This window comes from Bombina bombina, chromosome 2, assembly GCF_027579735.1.
Source record: "Bombina bombina isolate aBomBom1 chromosome 2, aBomBom1.pri, whole genome shotgun sequence".
In the NCBI taxonomy this organism is placed as follows: Eukaryota; Metazoa; Chordata; class Amphibia; order Anura; family Bombinatoridae; genus Bombina; species Bombina bombina.
Window position 1 is genome coordinate 990,322,600 of NC_069500.1, and position 21,389 is coordinate 990,343,988.

At 37.1% G+C, this 21,389-nt stretch overlaps 1 protein-coding gene across 1 annotated transcript in view; it reads left to right on the forward strand.

The window, feature by feature from the left end:
- Positions 1–13,664: 13,664 nt before the first annotated feature.
- SGMS2 (sphingomyelin synthase 2) overlaps positions 13,665–21,389 on the forward strand; it is a 115,808-nt gene continuing 108,083 nt past the window's right edge. The window contains exon 1 of the mRNA XM_053703524.1: positions 13,665–13,771. The gene's annotated coding sequence lies outside the window, so the exon portion shown is untranslated. The remainder of the gene's footprint in view (positions 13,772–21,389) is intronic.

The window sequence follows — 21,389 nt, forward strand, 5'->3', positions numbered from 1 at the left end:
CCTCCCTGTGTCTCTCTCTCTCTCCCCCTCCCTGTGTCTCTCTCCCCTCCCTCCCCTCCCTGTGTCTCTCTCCCCTCCCTCCCCTCCCTGTGTCACTCTCTCTCCTTCCTCCCCTCCCTGTTTCTCTCCTCCCTCCCCTCCCTGTGTCTCTCTCTCCTCCATCCCCTCCCTGTGTCTCTCTCTCCTCCATCCCCTCCCTGTGTCTCTCTCCCCTCCCTGTGTCTCTCTCTCCCCCTCCCTGTGTCTCTCTCTCCCCCTCCCTATGTCTCTCTCTCCCCCCTCCCTGTGTCTCTCTCCCCCCCTCCCTGTGTCTCTCTCTCCCCTCCCTGTGTGTCTCTCTCCCCCCTCCCTGTGTCTCTCTCTCTCCCCCTCCCTGTGTCTCTCTCCCCTCCCTCCCCTCCCTGTGTCTCTCTCCCCTCTCTCCCCTCCCTGTGTCTCTCTCTCTCCTTCCTCCCCTCCCTGTGTCTCTCTCCTCCCTCCCCTCCCTGTGCCTCTCCTCCCTCCCCGTGTCTCTCTCTCCTCCATCCCCTCCCTGTGTCTCTCTCTCCTCCCTCCCCTCCCTGTGTCTCTCTCCCCTCCCTTCCCTCCCTGTGTCTCTCTACCCTCCCTCCCCTCCCTGTGTCTCTCTCCCCTCTCCCCCCTCCCTGTGTCTCTCTCCCCTCCCTCCCTGTGTCTCTCTCTCCTCCCTCCGATCCCTGTGTCTCTCTCCCCTCCCTGTGTCTCTCTCCCCTCTCTCCCCTCCCTGTGTCTCTCTCCCTTCCCTGTGTGTATCTCTCTAAATCCTCCATGTGTCTCTCTCTCTCCCTCCTCCCTGTGTCTCTCTCCCACCTCCCTGTGTCTCTCTCTCCCCCCTCCCTGTGTCTCTCTCTCTCCCCCCTCCCTGTGTCTCTCTCTCCACCCTCCCTGTGCCTCTCTCCCCTCCCTCCCCTCCCTGTGTCTCTCTCCCCCTCTCTCCCCTCCCTGTGTCTCTCTCCCTTCCCTGTGTGTCTCTCTGTCCCCCCTCCCTGTGTCTCTCTTCCCCCCCTCCCTGTGTCTCTCTCCCCCCTCCCTGTGTCTCTCCCCCCCCCTTCCCTATGTCTCTCTCTCCCACCTCCCTGTGTCTCTCTCTCCCCCCTCCCTGTGCCTCTCTCTCCCCCCTCCCTGTGTCTCTCTCCCCCTCCCTCCCCTCCCTGTGTCTCTCTCCTCCCTCCCCTCCCTGTGTCTCTCTCCCCTCTCTCCCCTCCCTGTGTCTCTCTACCTTCCCTGTGTCTCTCTCCCTTCCCTGTGTGTCTCTCTCCCTCCCCTCCCTGTGTCTCTCTCCCTCCCTGTGTCTCTCTCCCTCCCTCCCTCCCCTCCCTGTGTCTCTGTCCCTTCACCCACTCCCTGTGTCTCTCTTCCTTCCCTGTGTCTTTCTCCCTCCCTCCCCTCCCTGTGTCTCTCTCCCTCCCCCCCTCCTTGTGTCTCTCTCTCTCTGCCTCCCTCCCCTTTCTCATTTTAAGTGTAAGTTGACATGATTAACAGAATTCTTTTTAACTGTTTTACATGTTGCAAAAAAAAAAAAGAAGTATAAAAATTAAAAAAATTAAGGGGGGTGGTGGTCAGGGGGGATTCTTGCACCAGGGCCCTGAGGTTTCTAGTTACGCCTCTGGATATGATGCTGAGCACGTGCACTCAACTTCTTTGGTCGACCATGGCGAGGCCTGTTCTTAGTGGAACCTGTCCTGTGAAACCGCTGTGTGGTCTTGCCCACCGTGCTGCAGCTCAGTTTCATGGTCTTGGCAATCTTCTTATAGCCTAGGCCATCTTTATGTAGAGCAACAAAAAAAAATTTCAGATCCTCAGAGAGTTCTTTGCCATGAGGTGCCATGTTGAACTTCCAGTGACCAGTATGAGAGAGTGTGAGAGTGATAACACCAAATTTAACACACCTGCTCCCCATTCACACCAGAGACCTTGTAACACTAACGAGTCACATGACACCAGGGAGGGAAAATGGCTAATTGGGCCCAATTTGGACATTTCTTCATTATTGTCACATGAAAATATATAATAAAATATTTACACAAATGGGGGGGGTGTACTCACTTTTGTGAGATTCTGTATATATAAATATATATTTAGACATGTGTATGTATGTATCTCTATGTTAAAGCCCTTTGTCTGCCTTTTTTTTCTAACACCTGAGACCTCATATCTTTAAACCTTATAACATTTTATTGCATTATATTTTTTTAAAAAAAACTTTTTATCAGTCAGTGTGTAACTACTTTTAAATGTATTTTTGATGTTTTTTGTGCAACTATTTTGTCTCGCGTAACAGTTAACCAGAGCTCTGAAGACGCGCTATTTCCAACACGTGCAAAGAACCGCAAAATATTCCTTGTCATTCATGCGCTTCACTAAGCCCCCCACTCATAATTTAGCCCATATTTTGGAAAACCCAAAATATTGATTAGTCAGTAGGTCAGTAAATCTCTGCTTTTAGCTATCTCATTAAATTTAATTAAAAAGTTGCGGCCATTTTCTTCTTATGGAAATTAATTTTTCCCTAATTAGCTTTAGCGGATAACAACTACAATGATGAATGCTGTTAGATGACTACTATGGTGATGTAATATCTACATTTTAATGCAACTTTGTGAATAAAACAATGACTTTTTAACTTATATTGGAGCCTGGATCGTTCTTGTCATTTTCTCTTTGTATGCCTTGATAACAACTACAAAACAATTCAGTAGTTTATACTAGCATAATGACCGTGGCTGCTGGCTAGCCTTGTCTTCTGCAGACTCAAGCCCAGATTGGCTCCTCCAAATAAGGCACATGGTGGGCGGAGTTTGGCTACTGAAAAACAACTACAGCAAACAAGATATTGATTGATTTAAAAATGTTTAGACTTGGCTGATATGTTATTTAGTACCAGAATAACCAAAATGTCTTCTAATTACAAGATGTTTTGAGTAACTTTAACATGAAACACATTTTACAGTACAATATGTTTCATTTTTTACCCATCAATGACACAGAGACCTGTTTGATACTGGTATTATAAAATATAGCTGGGTATATGGGCAAGGCAGCTTGGAGGGCTCTGTACAGTAATTGCAACTCCCACACTTCACTATTTGTGTGTTATTTTGGATGGTCACAAGGAGTTTTTTTCTAAATATGCTCTTTTCCACACTATTAAATGCCATACGGGTCCAATGGTCACACTGGTCTTATGATGCCAGTATCTTTCAAAGTAGCGCTCATATGAACAGTTACAGACAGATGCAGATAATGACTAGCAGATGTGACAACAGGCAGGTACAAATGTCTTTGAATGCTGCAAATTTTGAGTTGTTGGGGTAAGTTTTTTCTGTGAGATATTTGTTTCACAAATGAGTTTTATTATACAGGTGGTTGATTTAAAAATAACCAACAGGCGTTAGTATTTTCTTTGATACTGATAGTATTTTTTATTTTAATTTTATATTCAGTGTTGTCTATTGTTAAACTTCTCAATAAAAATAAATAAATAAATAAATAAATAAATTAAATATAGCTGCAAGCAGCGATAGAGGTGGCCATGCGCAACAACATTGCAATGACATACAAGCAGCTAAGTCACAATATAAAGCTTTATTGAAGTTTTTACAATTCTAACATTAGCAGTTGGAAAGAAAACACATTTTCAAAATTTTTGCGTTTTTCAAGATGGCTGCCCCACCATATGATTAATACTTTCATCACGATCAGATGTAACTCTAGGTGACAATATATGGTTATACAGCAAATTTCACAGCTTTAACATAAGCAGTTGGAAAGAAAACACATTTTCGAAATTTTCTCGTAAACCAATATGGCTGCCACAGCTTGTGACCAATTCCTTCAACATAAATAACTGTGACTCTAGGTCACAATATAAGGTTATATAACAAGTTTCACAGTTCTAACATAAGCAGTTGCAGAGAAAATAGGTTTTCGAAATATTCGCATAAAACAAAATGGCTGTCAGATCTTATGATATACAGCCTCCATATTATGCACAATAATTGTCACCATAGATCTCAATAAACATGGCAAAAATAAAGCATTTTTGTAAAACGGTTTTTGTTTTATTATTAATTTAAAAATATCGTTAAGCGTTTTTGAACAATTCAAAATGGCTGCCAAACCACATGACATATCAACTTCTCTTGAACAAATCTGAATGTTAGTCAAAAGATAACTCTGTAAACAAAATTTTAAGTCTGTCCCATAAGCGGTTTCAGAGAACAAGATTTTTGTAGCATTTAAAAATAGTGCATACAAAACAAAATGGCCGCCAAGCTATGCAATGTATAGCTTTCAAATTGCACAAACTAATGCTCACTATAGACCTCTACAATTTTCAGAAGTTTTATGAAAATTTGCAAATGTTTTATTTCACGATGACGAATGTGAATGTGAATTTTAACTGCAATATTGTCTTAAAGGGTTATGACTATGTGTAATCATGTGTCTATTACACTGTAATATTGTTAAATATTGTAAAACTAATATATAAAGTGCAAAATTACGCAATTAAATGGCGATAAAAAGGTTAATGTCTCACAGCAGCCATGTTGATTATGGAAAAATCACAATTTTAACAAACTTGGTAGAGGACCATGCAAGGAGCACATTTGCAAAATTGCGCTTTATTGCACTAAGCGTTTTAAGAGAAAAAGATGTTTAAAGATTTTTGCAAAATGCATGATGGCTGCTACATCATGTGACCAAGGCACTTCTGTTGAGCAATGGCAAATCTAGGTCATAGCAGCACTAAGCACAGCAAGTTTCAAAGTTGCAACATAAACAGTTACAGAGATAAAGATTATTAATCAGTTCTCAAAATTTGTCGCAAAAAACATTATGGCTGTGTAACCTTATGACCTATGAGTTCAATATTGCATGAGATGTAGCAGAGCAATAGGCTGTATTAGCGTACCTGATTTCAAGAGTTTAGCATAAGTAATTTGTGTTCTGTGAGCTATTGAATCAAAAGAGGCAGTTTTGAAATACAAATAATTACGATAAAAATAAAACCGATATTGCTGCCGCATCATGTGACTGATTCTCTCCTAATGAGCCATTGTGAATCAACGTCACCATATAAGTTTATACAGCAAATTTCACAGTTCTTACATAAGCAGTTGCAGAGAAAATAGACTTTCAAAATTTTCGCATAAACCAAGATGGCTGCCCGATCGTAAGATATACAGCCTCCATATTACACACAATAGTGCTCACTATAGATGTCAATAAACATGGCAAAACTAAAGCATTTTTGTAAAACGGTTTTTGTTTTAATATTATTTTAAATATATCGTTAAGCAATTTTGAACAATTCAAAATGGCTGCCAAACCACATGACGTATCAACTTCTCTTGAACAAATCTGAATGTTAGTCATAAGATAACTCTATAAACAAAATTTCAAGTCTATCCCATAAGCGATTTTGGAGAAGAAGATTTTTATAGTTTTTTAAAATGGCGCATACGAAACAAAATGGCCGCCAAGCTATGCAATGTATGGCTTTCAAATTGCACATACTAATGCTCACTATAGACCTCTATAATTTGCAGAAGTTTGATGAAAATTTGCAAATATTTTATTTCACGATGGCGACTGCGCAATGCGAATTTTAACTGCAATATCGTCTTTAAGGGTTATGACTATGTGTAATCATGTGTCTATTACACTGTTATATTCTTAAATATTGCAAAACTAATGTATAAAGTGCCAATTTACGCAATTAAATGTCGATAAAAAGGTTAATGTCTCACGGCAGAAATGTTGATTATGGAAAAATCGCAGTTTGAACAAACTTGGTAGAGGACCTTGCAAGGAGCATATGTGCAAAATTGCGCATCATTGCACTTAGCATTTTAAGAGAAGAAGATGTTTGAAGATTTTCGCAAAATGCAAGATGGCTGCCACATCATGTGACCAAGGCACTTCTCTTGAGCAATAGCAAATCTAGGTCATAGTAGCACTAAGCACAGCAAGTTTCAAAGTTGTAACATAAGTAGTTCCAGAGCTAAAGATTTTTAAGTGTTTGGCAAAATTTGTCGCAAAAAGCAATATGGCTGCCAGAGCATGTGACCTATGAGTTAAATTTTGCATGAGATGTAGCAGAGCAATAGGCTGTACCAGCATACCTGATATCAAGAGCTTTGCACAAACAGTTGAGCAGTTATGGGCAATTGAATAAAAAGCTTGGCGGAATAAAAAGAATAATAATAAATATAGCTGCAAGCAGCGATAGAGGTGGCCATGCGCATCAACATTGCAATGACATACAAGCAGCTAAGTCACAATATAAAGCTTGATAGAAGTTTTTACAATTCTAACATTAGCAGTTGCAAAGATAACACGTTTTCGAAATTTTTGCATTTTTCAAGATGGCTGCCCCACTATATGACCAATACTTTCATCACGATCAGATGTAACTCTAGGTGACAATATATGGTTATACAGCAAATTTCACAGCTTTAAGATAAGCGGTTGGAAAGAAAACACGTTTTCAAAATTTTCGCGTAAACCAATATGGCTGCCAAAGCTTGTGACCAATTACTTCAACATGAACAACTGTGACTCTAGGTCACAATATAAGGTTATACAGCAAGCTTCACAGTTCTAACATAAGCAGTTGCAGAGAAAATAGATTTTCAAAATATTCGCATAAAACAAAATGGCTGCCAGATCATATGATATACAGCCTCCATATTATGCACAATAATTGTCACCATAGATGTCAATAAACATGGCAAAAATAAAGCATTTTTGTAAAATGTTTTTTTTTTATTATTAGTTTAATAATATCGTTAAGCGTTTTTGAACAATTCAAAATGGCTGCCAAACCACATGACATATCAACTTCTCTTGAACAAATCTGAATGTTAGTCATAAGATAACTCTATAAACAAAATTTCAAGTCTGTCCCATAAGCGGTTTCGGAGAAGAAGATTTTTTTAGTTTTTAAAAATGGCGCATACGAAACAAAATGGCCGCCAAGCTATGCAATGTATGGCTTTCAAATTGCACATACTAATGCTCACTATAGACCTCTACAATTTGCGGATGTTTCAAGAAAATTTGCAAATGTTTTATTTCACGAAGGCGATTGCGCAATGCAAATTTTAACTGCAATATTGTCTTTAAGGGTTATGACTATGTGTAATCATGTGTCTATTACACTGTAATATTGTTAAATATTGTAAAACTAATGTATAAAGTGCAAAATTACGCAATTAAATGGCGATAAAAAGGTTAATGTCTCACAGCAGCCATAATGATTATGGAAAAATCGCAATTTTAACAATCTTGGTAGAGGACCTTGCATGGAGCATACGTGCAAAATTGCGCTTTATTGCACTAAGCGGTTTAAGAGAAGAAGATGTTTAAAGATTTTCGCAAAATGCAAGATGGTTGCTACATCATGTGACCAAGTCACTTCTGTTGAGCAAAGGAAAATCTAGGTCATAGCATCACTTAGCACAGCAAGTTTCAAAGTTGCAACATAAGCAGTTCCAGAGCTAAAGATTATTAAGCAGATCTCGAAATTTGTCGCAAAAAACAATATGGCTGCATAACCTTATGACCTATGAGTTCAATATTGCATGAGATGTAGCATTGCAATAGGCTGTACCAGCATACCTGATTTCAAGAGTTTAGCATAAGTAATTTGTGTTTTATGAGCAATTGACTCAAAAGAGGAAGTATTGAATTACAAATAATATATTTTTGCAAAGTTGTAAAATAAGTAGTTCTAGAGCTAAAGATTTTTAAGCGTTTGTCAAAATTTGTCGCAAAAAGCAATATGGCTGCCAGAGCATGTGACCTATGAGTTCAATTTTGCATGAGTTGTAGCACAGCAATAGGCTGTACCAGCATACCTGATTTTAAGAGCTTTGCAAAAACAGTTAAGCAGTTATGGGCAATTGAATAAAAAGCTTGGCGGAATAAAAAGAATAATAAATATAGCTGCAAGCAGCAATAGAGGTGGCCAAGCGCATTGCCTATGCAATGGCATACAAGCAGCTAAGTCACAAAAATAGCTATGAAGCACGTTTTTGCAGTTCTAAGATAAACAGTTGGAAAGAAAACACATTTTTGAAATTATTGCGTTTTTAAAGATGGCTGCCACACTATATGACCAATACTTTCAGCATGAACAGATGTAAATCTAGGTAACATTATATGGTTATACAGCAAATTTCAAAGCTTTAACATAAGTGGTTGCAAAGAAAACACATTTTCGAAGTTTTTGTGCTATTCAACATGGCGGCCATACCATGTGACCAATACATTCAACATGAACAGATGTAACTGTATGTCACAATATAAGGTTATATATAAAGTTTCACAGTTCTAACATAAGTGGTTGAAGAGAAAATAGATTTTCGAAATTTTCGCAAAAAACAAAATGGCTGCCAGAATATATGATATACAGTCTCCATATTATGAACAATAGTTGTCACCATAGGTGTCAATAAGCATGGCAAAAATAAAGCATTTTGGTAAAGCGGTTTTTGTTTTATTATTAATTTAAAAATATCGTTAAGCATTTTTGAACAATTCAAAATGGCTGCCAAACCACATGGCATATCAACTTCTCTTGAACAAATCTGAATGTTAATCATAAGGTAACTCTATAAACAAAATTTCAAGTCTGTGCCATAAGCGGTTTCGGAGAAGAAGATTTTTGTAGTTTTTAAAAACAGCGCATTCGAAACAAAATGGCCGCCAAGCTATGCAATGTATGGCTTTCAAATTGCACATACTAATGCTCACTATAGACCTCTACAATTTGCAGAAGTTTCATGAAAATTTGCTAATGTTTTATTTCATGAAGGCGACTGCGCAGTACGAATTTTACCTGCAATATTGCCATTAGGGGTCATAACTGTGTGTAATCATGTGTCTGCTGCACTGTAATATAGTTAAATAGTGTAAATATAATGCATAAAGTGCAAATTTACGCAATTAGACAACGATAAAAAGGCGAATCCCTCATAGCAGCCATGTTGATTATGGAAAGTTCGCAGTTTTAACAATCTTGGTAGATGACCTCACAAAGAGTACATGTGCAAAATTGCGTTTTATTGCACTTAGCGGTTTCAGAGAAGAAGATGTTTAAAGATTTTCGCACTTTTCAAAATGGCAGCTAGATCATGTGACCAAATCACTTGTCTTGAACAAACTTTATTCTAGGTCAGTACAGCAGTACACACAGCAAGTTTCACAACTGTAACATAAGCGGTTACAGAGAAGAAGATTTTCAAGCGTTTGTCAAAATTTGTCGCAAAAAACAATATGGCTGCTAGATCACATGACCTATGAGATTTATATTGCATAGGATTATACACAGCATAGATCTCTAGCACTGTGCCAAGTTTCATAAGTTTTTGAGTTATGCTGTTGTTATTATAAGCATTTGAAAAAAACGGCGGAAAAATAATAATAATAATAATAATAATAATAATAATAATAAAAATAATAATAATAATAATAATCTGAGCAAAAACAATAGGTGTCCAGCACTATAGTGCTTGGCCACCTAATAATAATAATAATAATAATAATAAAAATAATAATAATAATAATCTGAGCAAAAACAATAGGTGTCCAGCACTATAGTGCTTGGCCACCTAAATATAGCTGCAAGCAGCAATAGAGGTGGCCAAGCGCATTGCCTATGCAATGGCACACAAGCAGCTAAGTCACAATATATAGCTATATAGCAAGTTTTTGCAGTTCTAAGATAAACAGTTGGAAAGAAAACACATTTTTGAAATTATTGCGTTTTTAAAGATGGCTGCCACACTATATGACCAATACTTTCAGCATGAACAGATGTAACTCTAGGTCACATTATATGGTTATACAGCAAATTTCAAAGCTTTAACATAAGCGGTTGCAAAGAAAACACATTTTCGAAGTTTTTGCGCTATTCAAGATGGCGGCCATACCATGTGACCAATACTTTCAACATGAACAGATGTAACTGTATGTCACAATATAAGGTTATACATACATTTTCACAGTTCTAACATAAGTGGTTGCAGAGAAAATAGATTTTCGAAATTTTCGCAAAAAACAAAATGGCTGCCAGAATATATGATATACAGTCTCCATATTATGCACAATAGTTGTCACCATAGATTTCAATAAGCATGGCAAAAATAAAGCATTTTGGTAAAACGTTTTTTGTTTTATTATTAATTTAAAAATATCGTTAGGCATTTTTGAACAATTAAAAATGGCTGCCAAACCACATGACGTATCAACTTCTCTTGAACAAATCTGAATGTTAGTCATAAGATAACTCTATAAACAAAATTTCAAGTCTGTGCCATAAGCAATTTCGGAGAAGAAGAATTTTGTAGTTTTTAAAAACAGCGCATTTGAAACAAAATGGCCGCCAAGCTATGCAATGTATGGCTTTCAAATTGCACATACTAATGCTCACTATAGACCTCTACAATTTGCAGAAGTTTCATGAAAATTTGCAAATGTTTTATTTCACGAAGGCGACTGCGCAGTGCGAATTTTACCTGCAATATTGTCTTTAAGGGTAATGGCTATGTGTAATCATGTGTCTATTACACTGTAATATTGTTAAACATTGTAAAACTAATGTATAAAGTGCAAAATTACGCAATTAAATGGCGATAAAAAGGTTAATGTCTCACAGCAGCCATGTTGATTATGGAAAAAATTGCAATTTTAACAAACTTGGTAGAGGACCTTGCAAGGAGCATATGTGCAAAATTGCGCTTTATTGCACTTTAGGTGGCATGACTATGTGTAATCATGTGTCTGCTGCACTGTAATATAGTTAAATAGTGTAAATATAATGCATAAAGTGCAAATTTACGCAATTAAACAACGATAAAAAGGCGAATCGCTCATAGCAGCCATGTTGATTATGAAAAATTCGCAGTTTTAACAATCTTGGTAGATGACGTCGCAAAGAGTACATGTGCAAAATTGCGTTTTATTGCACTTAGCGGTTTATGAGAAGAAGATGTTTAAAGATTTTCGCACATTTCAAAATGGCAGCTAGATCATGTGACCAAATCACTTGTCTTGAACAAACTTTATTCTAGGTCAGTACAGCAGTGCACACAGCAAGTTTCACAACTGTAACATAAGCGGTTCCAGAGAAGAAGATTTTCAAGCGTTTGTCAAAATTTGTCGCAAAAAACAATATGGCTGCTAGATCACATGACCTACAATTTGCAGAAGTTTCATGAAAATTTGCAAATGTTTTATTTCACGAAGGCGACTGCGCAGTGCGAATTTTACCTGCAATATTGTCTTTAAGGGTAATGGCTATGTGTAATCATGTGTCTATTACACTGTAATATTGTTAAACATTGTAAAACTAATGTATAAAGTGCAAAATTACGCAATTAAATGGCGATAAAAAGGTTAATGTCTCACAGCAGCCATGTTGATTATGGAAAAATTGCAATTTTAACAAACTTGGTAGAGGACCTTGCAAGGAGCATATGTGCAAAATTGCGCTTTATTGCACTTTAGGTGGCATGACTATGTGTAATCATGTGTCTGCTGCACTGTAATATAGTTAAATAGTGTAAATATAATGCATAAAGTGCAAATTTACGCAATTAAACAACGATAAAAAGGCGAATCGCTCATAGCAGCCATGTTGATTATGAAAAATTCGCAGTTTTAACAATCTTGGTAGATGACGTCGCAAAGAGTACATGTGCAAAATTGCGTTTTATTGCACTTAGCGGTTTATGAGAAGAAGATGTTTAAAGATTTTCGCACATTTCAAAATGGCAGCTAGATCATGTGACCAAATCACTTGTCTTGAACAAACTTTATTCTAGGTCAGTACAGCAGTGCACACAGCAAGTTTCACAACTGTAACATAAGCGGTTCCAGAGAAGAAGATTTTCAAGCGTTTGTCAAAATTTGTCGCAAAAAACAATATGGCTGCTAGATCACATGACCTATGAGATTTATATTGCACAGGATTATGCACAGCATAGATCTCTAGCACTGTGCCAAGTTTCATGAGTTTTTGAGTTATGCTGTTGTTATTATAAGAATTTGAAAAAAACGGCGGAAAAATAATAATAATAATAATAAATATAGCTGCAAGCAGCGATAGAGGTGGCCATGAGCACCGACATTGCAATGGCATACAAGCAGCTAAGTCACAATATAAAGCTTTATAGAAGTTTTTACAATTCTAACATTAGCAGTTGGAAAGAAAACACATTTTCGAAATGTTTGCGTTTTTCAAGATGGCTGTACCACCATATGACTAATACTTTCATTACGATCAGATGTAACTCTAGGTGACAATATATGGTTGTACAGCAAATTTCACAGCTTTAACATAAGCGGTTGCAAAGAAAACACATTTTTGAAATTTTCGCCTAGCTGAGAGTCATTTTCATAAAAAAAATGGTTTAGCTGCATCTGCTGTTTGCATATAGTTTGTTTTTTAAAGGGTCATGAAACCCAACATTTTCCTTTCATAATTCAGATTGTGCAATTTTAATCAACTTTCTAATTTATTTTTTATTACCAATTTTCTTCATTCTCTTGGTATCTTTTATTGAAATGCAGGGATGTAGGCTCAGGAGTGTGTATGTGTCGTGCTCTATAAGGCAGCCGTTTTGTAAGAATGTTATACATTTGCAAGAGCACTAAATTGCAGCACCTTTTCTTGCCATGGAGTTCTCCTGACAACTACCTAGGTATCTCTTCACTATGGGATCTAAGCACATTTCATTCTGGAAGCAAATTGGAAACCTTTTTTTAAATTGTATACTCTGTCTGAATCACAATAAAACACTTTTGAGTTTCATATCCCTTTAATGCAACAAGTGTGATTTTTTTGTGTGTTGTAATTTTGTTTAGAAATAACTATAGTAAAAAAAACAAACTACATGACTGTAATACCTTTACTTTGAAGAGATAAGTAAAATAAAAGCCCCAGTATGAAAAGTTGCAAATATTTGGACCACACATGCACACTGTGAACTAGGTATTAAAGGGACATTATACATTAGATTGTTCTTTACATAAATGTTTTGTAGATGATACATTTATTTAGCCCATACATTAAAAAAAAAAAGTATAGTTTTGCTTATTTTTAAATAACATTGCACTGATTTTCAGACTCCTAACCAAGCCCCAAGGTTTTAGAAGTAGACTGTTGTCTACCCACTCCAGCTTGCTGTGGTTTGTATAAAGAGTCTTTTTGTATGCAGACGAAGGGGAAGTCTCTGCTCTTTTTGCTATACAACCACTTGCAGTGGGTGTTCCAGCTAACCTTTTCAACAGAGCTAAACTGTGAGCTTCTAAGTCAGTTTTTCAACAGTTTTATACTAGATTTTTATATCAGTATCTGTGCATCTTATTCTTTATAGTAGTGTATATTACATGCAGTCATATTAAAATTGGTGTATACTGCCCCTTTAAAGCTTTCTCCTACTATTGGTTGCTAAACAGAATATATGAAAAAAGTGCTTTTATTGTTTTATAGCCATGAAATGTAGGAATCCCAAGAAGTACACAGTGTACATGACGTACAATGCAAGGTTTCACTAGAGCTTTATGTTGTCTTACAGAAAGTTTACTGAAATTCAGAATCTTTCATTTGTCTTTAGTGCCAGGAATGCCACAGTACTAGAACACCAAGCCCTATACATATAACAAAGGCTCCCAGGCAGACCTGAAGCAGAATAGCCCAAGTCCACGTGTCAGGGACCATTGTATTTCTGCATCTGAACAGGTTTGTCATTCTCATCAATCCAATTATTAAAGGGCCACTAAACCCAAAATCTTTCTTTCATGATTCAGATAGAGAATAGAAATTTAAACAACATTCCAATTTACTTCCATAATTTATTTTTCTTCATTTTTTAAATATCCTTATTTGAAGAAAAAGCAATGCACATGGTGAGCCAATCACATGATGCTTCTATGTTCAGCAACCAATCAGCAGCTAGTGAGCATATCTAGATATGCTTTTCATCAAAGAATATCAAGAGAATAAAACAAATTAGATAATATAAGTAAATTAGAAAGATGTTTAACATTGCATTCTCTTTCTAAATCATAAAAGAAAAAATGTGGGTGGCATGTCCCTTTAAGTCACTGCTCACACAGAGGTATTACCAGAAGTCCTTGGAGTGTGTTGTTAGAAACTAGTGACCTAAACAGTAGATCTGAATTATCAGCATCCTGTGTGACAAGATACAGCATTAGTGCTTTTGAGCACATTATCCTAAGACATTATAGTTATTGTATTTTATGGCACGATCAAACTCCTGCAGTAGCAGTTTTAAACACAAACCTTTCTACCAGTCCTTCACCATATTATGGAGGCATTACAGAAATGCAGGCTATGAAGGGCTGTGAGATAGTTGTGGGTGTGTGCATATGAAGTCATTATTATTAGTTGTAGTAGTAATAGCTTATATGATATGTAGGAAAGTCAAACCACTGCAGCGTAATGCAAACAGTTATTTTCTGATTCTGCTTGCATACAACTGTATTTATCTCCTGTCAATGAAACACATAGTTAATGTCAGCTCCAAAATAGCAACTAAGTGAGCCAATGACTAGGCATATAACCAGCTAGCTCCCAGTAGTGCATTCATTGCTGCTCTTGTGCCTACCTAGATATGCCTTTCAACAAAGGATACCAACAGAATAATGTTAATTATGGGAGGTGGCTACTGAGGAACTTTTGAGGTAAAATATCTTTCTTTTTTACATAGAGATGTTCAGGTGATATTTTCTAGACAGCTTTTTACAGCTATGCTGCATCACTTTTTGGGGCGCGATCCGATATAGATCGCAGTTTGCGGCGCAAGCGAGGGAACCCACGTCGCCCGCAGTTTCAGCTCGCAACTCGAGCCATCCAATATGCGGCGCCGTCACTTGCTAAAGTGGCGCAAGTCTCACAAACCAGCGATGTCCAGAAATCTGCGTAAGTACAGATTTTTGGAGTCACCAGTGACTTGCGCCACGTTAGAAACTGCCGGCGCCTATAAAACCTGACTAAAGTCTAAATCACCCGCACTGTCTAACACGCCTCCCTAACATAGCCCGACACGTCTAACCCTCTATCCGCTATCCCCCCTCACTATCCTAACAATAAAAAAGCTATTAACCCCTAAACCGCCGCTCCCGTACCCCGCCGCAACCTAATAAAGTTATTAACCCCTAAACCGTCGCTCCCGTACCCCGCCGCCAGCTATATTATATCTATAACCCCCTAAAGTGAGCCCCTAACACCGCCGCCATCTATATTAAAATTATTAACCCCTAATGTAAGCCCCTAACACCGCCGCCATCTCTATTAAAATGATTAACCCCTAATTTAATCTACCTACCCCGCCGCCAGCTATATTATCTATATTAACCCTAAGTATATTATAGTTAATATAGGTATTACATTATATATATTAACTATATTAACCCTAATTATATTAGGGTTAATATAGTTAATATAGTTACTATAGTATTTATATAAACTATATTAGCTCTATCTAACCCTAACACCCCTAACTAAATTCTTATTAAATAAATCTAATTCATTTATAAACTAAAATATTCCTATTTAAATCTAAATACTTACCTATAAAATAAACCCTAAGATAGCTACAATATAATTAATAATTACATTTTACAGGTAAATTGTTAATTATTTTAACTAGGTATAATAGCTATTAAATAGTTATTACCTATTTAATAGCTACCTAGTTAAAATAATTACCCAATTACCTGTAAAATAAATCCTAACCTAAGTTACAAATACACCTACACTATCAATAAATTAAATAAACTACAAACATCTATCTAAAAATACAATTAAATAAAATAAACTAAATTACAAAAACAAACAAACACTAAATTACAAAAAATAAAAAAAAGATTACAAGATTTTTAAGCTAATTACACCTATTCTAAGCCCCCTAATAAAATAATAAACCCCCAAAATAAAAAAAATTTCCTGCCCTATTCTAAATTAAAAAAAAGTTCAAAGCTCTTTACCTTACCAGCCCTTAAAAGGGCCTTTTGTGGGGCATGCCCCAAAGAATTCAGCTCTTTTGCATACAAATACAATACCCCCCCCCCCATTACAACCCACCACCCACATACCCCTATTCTAAAACCACCCAAACCCCCCATAAAAAAGCCTAACACTACCCCCCTGAAGATCTCCCTACCTTGTCTTCACCACACCGGGCCGAACTCCTGATCCGATCCGGGCGATGTCTTCCTCCAAGCGGCAAAGAAGAATTCTTCCTCCGGCGATGTCTTCCTCCAAGCGGCAAAGAAGAATTCTTCCTCCGGCGACGTCTTCCTCCAAGCGGCAGCAAAGTCTTCATTCTTCCGGCGGCATCTTCAATCTTCTTTCTTCGCTCCGCCGCCGCGGAGCATCCGTCCCGGCCGACGACTGAACGACGAATGAGGTACCTTTAAATGACGTCATCCAAGATGGCGTCCGCCGAATTCCGATTTGCTGATAGGATTCTATCAGCCAATCGGAATTAAGTTAGAAAAATCTGATTGGCTGATTGAATCAGCCAATCAGATTCAAGTTCAATCCGATTGGCTGATCCAATCAGCCAATCAGATTGAGCTCGCATTCTATTGGCTGTTCCGATCAGCCAATAGAATGCGAGCTCAATCTGATTGGCTGATTGGATCAGCCAATCGGATTGAACTTGAATCTGATTGGCTGATTCAATCAGCCAATCAGATTTTTCTAACTTAATTCCGATTGGCTGATAGAATCCTATCAGCCAATCGGAATTCGGCGGACGCCATCTTGGATGACGTCATTTAAAGGTACCTCATTCGTCGTTCAGTCATCGGCCGGGATGGATGCTCCGCGGCGGCGGAGCGAAGAAAGAAGATTGAAGATGCCGCCAGAAGAATGAAGACTTTGCTGCCGCTTGGAGGAAGACGTCGCCGGAGGAAGAATTCTTCTTTGCCGCTTGGAGGAAGACATCGCCGGAGGAAGAATTCTTCTTTGCCGCTTGGAGGAAGACATCGCCGGAGGAAGAATTCTTCTTTGCCGCTTGGAGGAAGACATCGCCCGGATCGGATCAGGAGTTCGGCCCAGTGTGGTGAAGACAAGGTAGGGAGATCTTCAGGGGGGTAGTGTTAGACTTTTTTAAGGGGGGTTTGGGTGGTTTTAGAATAGGGGTATGTGGGTGGTGGGTTGTAATGGGGGGGGGGTATTGTATTTGTATGCAAAAGAGCTGAATTCTTTGGGGCATGCCCCACAAAAGGCCCTTTTAAGGGCTGGTAAGGTAAAGAGCTTTGAACTTTTTTTAATTTAGAATAGGGCAGGGAATTTTTTTTATTTTGGGGGTTTATTATTTTATTAGGGGGCTTAGAATAGGTGTAATTAGCTTAAAAATCTTGTAATCTTTTTTTTTTATTTTTTGTAATTTAGTGTGTGTTTTTTTGTAATTTAGTTTAGTTTATTTAATTGTATTTTTAGATAGATGTTTGTAGTTTATTTAATTTATTGATATTGTAGGTGTATTTGTAACTTAGGTTAGGATTTATTTTACAGGTAATTGGGTAATTATTTTAACTAGGTAGATATTAAATAGTTAATAACTATTTAATAGCTATTATACCTAGTTAAAATAATTAACAATTTACCTGTAAAATAAATATTAACCCTAACATAGCTACAATGTAATTATTAATTATATTGTAGCTATCTTAGGGTTTATTTTATAGGTAAGTATTTAGATTTAAATAGGAATATTTTAGTTTATAAATGAATTAGATTAATTTAATATAAATTTAGTTAGGGGTGTTAGGGTTAGATAGAGTTAATATAGTTAATATAAATACTATAGTAACTATATTAACTAAATTAACCCTAATATAATTAGGGTTAATATAGTTAATATATATAATGTAATACCTATATTAACTATAATATACTTAGGGTTAATATAGATAATATAGCTGGCGGCGGGGTAGGTAGATTAAATTAGGGGTTAATCATTTTAATAGAGATGGCGGCGGTGTAAGGGGCTTACATTAGGGGTTAATAATATTAATATAGCTGGCGGCGGTATAGGGGGATTAGATTAGGGGTTAATAATTTTTATATAGGTGGCAGCGGTGTAAGGGGTCAGATTAGGGGATAGATAAGGTAGATGACAGCGGTGTAAGGGGTTCTAATTAGGGGATAGATAAGGTAGATGACAGCGGTTTTAGGGGCTCACAGTAGGGGGTTAGTTTATGTAGATGGAGGCGGGGTCCGGGAGCGGCGGTTTAGGGGTTAATAACTTTATTAGGGATTTCGGGGGGGGGGGGGATCGCGGTTAACATGTAGATAGACATTGCGCATGCGTTAGGTGTTAGGTTTATTTTAGAAGATCGCGGTTGACAGGGAGATAGACATTGCGCATGCGTTAGGTGTTAGGTTTATTTTAGCAGCCAGTTTAGGGAGTTACGGGGCTCCAATAGTCAGCGTAAGGCTTCTTACGGCTGCTTTTTGTGGCGAGGTGAAAATGGAGTAAGTTTTCTCCATTTTCACCACGTAAGTCCTTACGCTGCATATTGGATACCAAACTGCGCTGGTTTGGTATACCTGCCTATAGCCCAAAAAACTATGGGCGACGGCAGAAATATACGCGCGTAACTTCTAGGTTACGCCGTATATGTGATACCAAACCAGCGTAAATATTGGCGTCGCCGGCTTTTGCGGGCGACGATTTTTATCGGATGGACCCCCAAGTGTTTAAACATCTGGGTATTATGGCCCTTTAAGTTAAGAATGCATAACGTTTCGGAGGTATTCCACCTCCTTTTTCAAATGCATGATACAGACATTTTGGAAGATACAAAAAGCAGTATTTGTATCTTCCAAAATGTCTGTATCATGCATTTGAAAAAGGAGGTGGAATACCTCCGAAACGTTATGCATTCTTAACTTAAGTATTTATTAAATGTTAAGTTTTATTTGAACCAGTGAGTGCCTTTTTTCTACGAATATATATATATATATAATTTTATATAGTAACTATATTGGTACAGTTATTTGAAAAGCATACCTAGGTAAGCTTGGGATCAACAACGCTCCACTGGGAGCTATCTGCTGATTGGTGGCTGCGCTTGTCATTGGCTCACCCTATGTGTTCAGCTAGCTCCCAGTAGTGCAAGAGAATGACGCAAATTCGATAACTCCCTTTAACATATTTATGCCATTGTATTTTATTTAACTATATATTTATAATTATATTTCAATAGCAAAAACTTATATTACAGGGACATAAAACCCAATAATGTTTTTTGTGATTATTGTGCATAGGACATTTCAGTAATTACAGAGCATTATTTTTTGTTGCTGAGATAAATATATAGTTATATGAAGTAATAGTGTAATAATAATAATAATATGCTTCAAGTTAATTTCCTATTGCTCTTTTATATCTACAGCACTTATATACAAAATCTCATGTTTATGTAACTTTTTCTTACAGAGAAATACAAGTAAAAACTACTATAGTAGTTATATTTTGTTAGTTTATCTATTTTATCAGTTCATGAATTATATGTTGTTTTATTACATATGTGTGATTGTTACTAATATAAGTTTGATAGCAAAGCTCAAATTGTATATACTTTTTTTTGTACTTGTTGCTTCACTTTTTTTCTTTTTCCTGCTGCTTAAAGTAACATGCTTCATTGATGCCAACACACAAGTATAATGTAGATCAACCAGTCTGTGATTTTAAAAAGATTTGCATGTTTAGTTTAGTGGTGATAGGAGCTGTATTATGACAGCTTCATAAGATTGTAATGATTTGTCACTTATAGGGACAGTCTAGTGAAAATGAATCTTTCCTTGGTCAGATAAGGCATGCAATTTTAAACAACTTTTCAATTTACTTTTATTATCAAATTTGTTTTCTTCTCTTGGTATTCTTTGTTGAAAGCTAAACCTATGTAGGCTCATGTGCTAATTTCTAAGCCCTTGAAAGCCGCCACTTATCTCAGTGTATTTTGACAGTGTTTCACAGCTAGACCGCGCTAGTCCACGTGTGCCATATAGAGAACATTGTGCTCACTCATGTGGAGTTATTTATTAGTCAGCACTGATTGGCTAAAATGCTAGTCTGTCAAAAGAACTGAATTAAGGGGGCAGTCTGCAGAGGCTTAGATACAAGGTAATCACAGAGGTAAAAAGTATATTAATATAACCATGTTGGTTATCCAAGACTGTGGAATGGGTAATAAAGGGATTATCTATCATTATAAAAAATAATAAATCTGGAGTAGACTGTCCCTTTAATTAAAAAAAAAAAAAAAAAAAAACAGATCCTGTTATCCTCACCCGTACACTAATTCCTATTTTCTCATTATTAGTCAAACATTCTCAGTGGCGTGCTACTTTCTGCCTGATAGTTGTAGATTTTAGCCTCTGGAAGAGAGTTTCTGATGTATGGTTGAGAATGATAATTCCATACTTATTTCTTCAATCATTAATAATGAGTGGAATGAAAACAAATCCATTCTGAACACATTCAATTTTCTGTAAGATAATGAATCACTGAGCTAAACTAATTATAAATTTAGTAATTCAATTTTTTTTTACTTCAACTGGTTTACTTATTAAATTTTACAGTGCCTCTGCAGATCTTGACTTTTGTAAACCAGAGATTGCTGGTTGTTGATTCTATGAGCAGGCAGGTTATTTTATGTAACAAAAAATACAGGAACTTATATGGACATCCATTTTTAAATACATATTCTTGTCTAGGGGTTGACAGATTTATTTGAAATTTAGGAGCCAGTAGGAATATTGAGGAAACCACCCCCACTCTTTTCCTGGGGTCAGATAAGTGTGCTTACATAGATATATGCACAATAATCCAAAGAAGAAAAGGTTGTTGTTCCCTGGCAATGGAAATTTGTCCATCTCTGTTTTTAATCTTTTTCAGCTTATAGGAACATACAGGTTGATAGTTTGGTTCCTATACTTCAAAGTGCTTACTACACACGTGAGGTTTAATCAGAGATTATCATCTGATAAATAATAACGAGGCTGGATCAAGACACTGTACTATCTTGGTTCAAAAATGAAATGATGTCACCCAACCCTTATTTACTAAAATAAAAATCATATATACATATGGCTTGCATAAACAATTCTTATAAATGCAGGAGGTGCCAAATCCCAAATAAATTGTTACAAAACACAAAAATCACCGAAACACACTACCAAGGAAGATCCTCTTCTAACTCTTGGTTGTGTGTGCGTTACCATTACTGACAAAAAGAACGGGTTCCTCATGGTGCTAAATCAATCTGAGCTCTGTCTCACAGGCAGTATTCTATCCTCTGGAATTCATCAGGAGGTA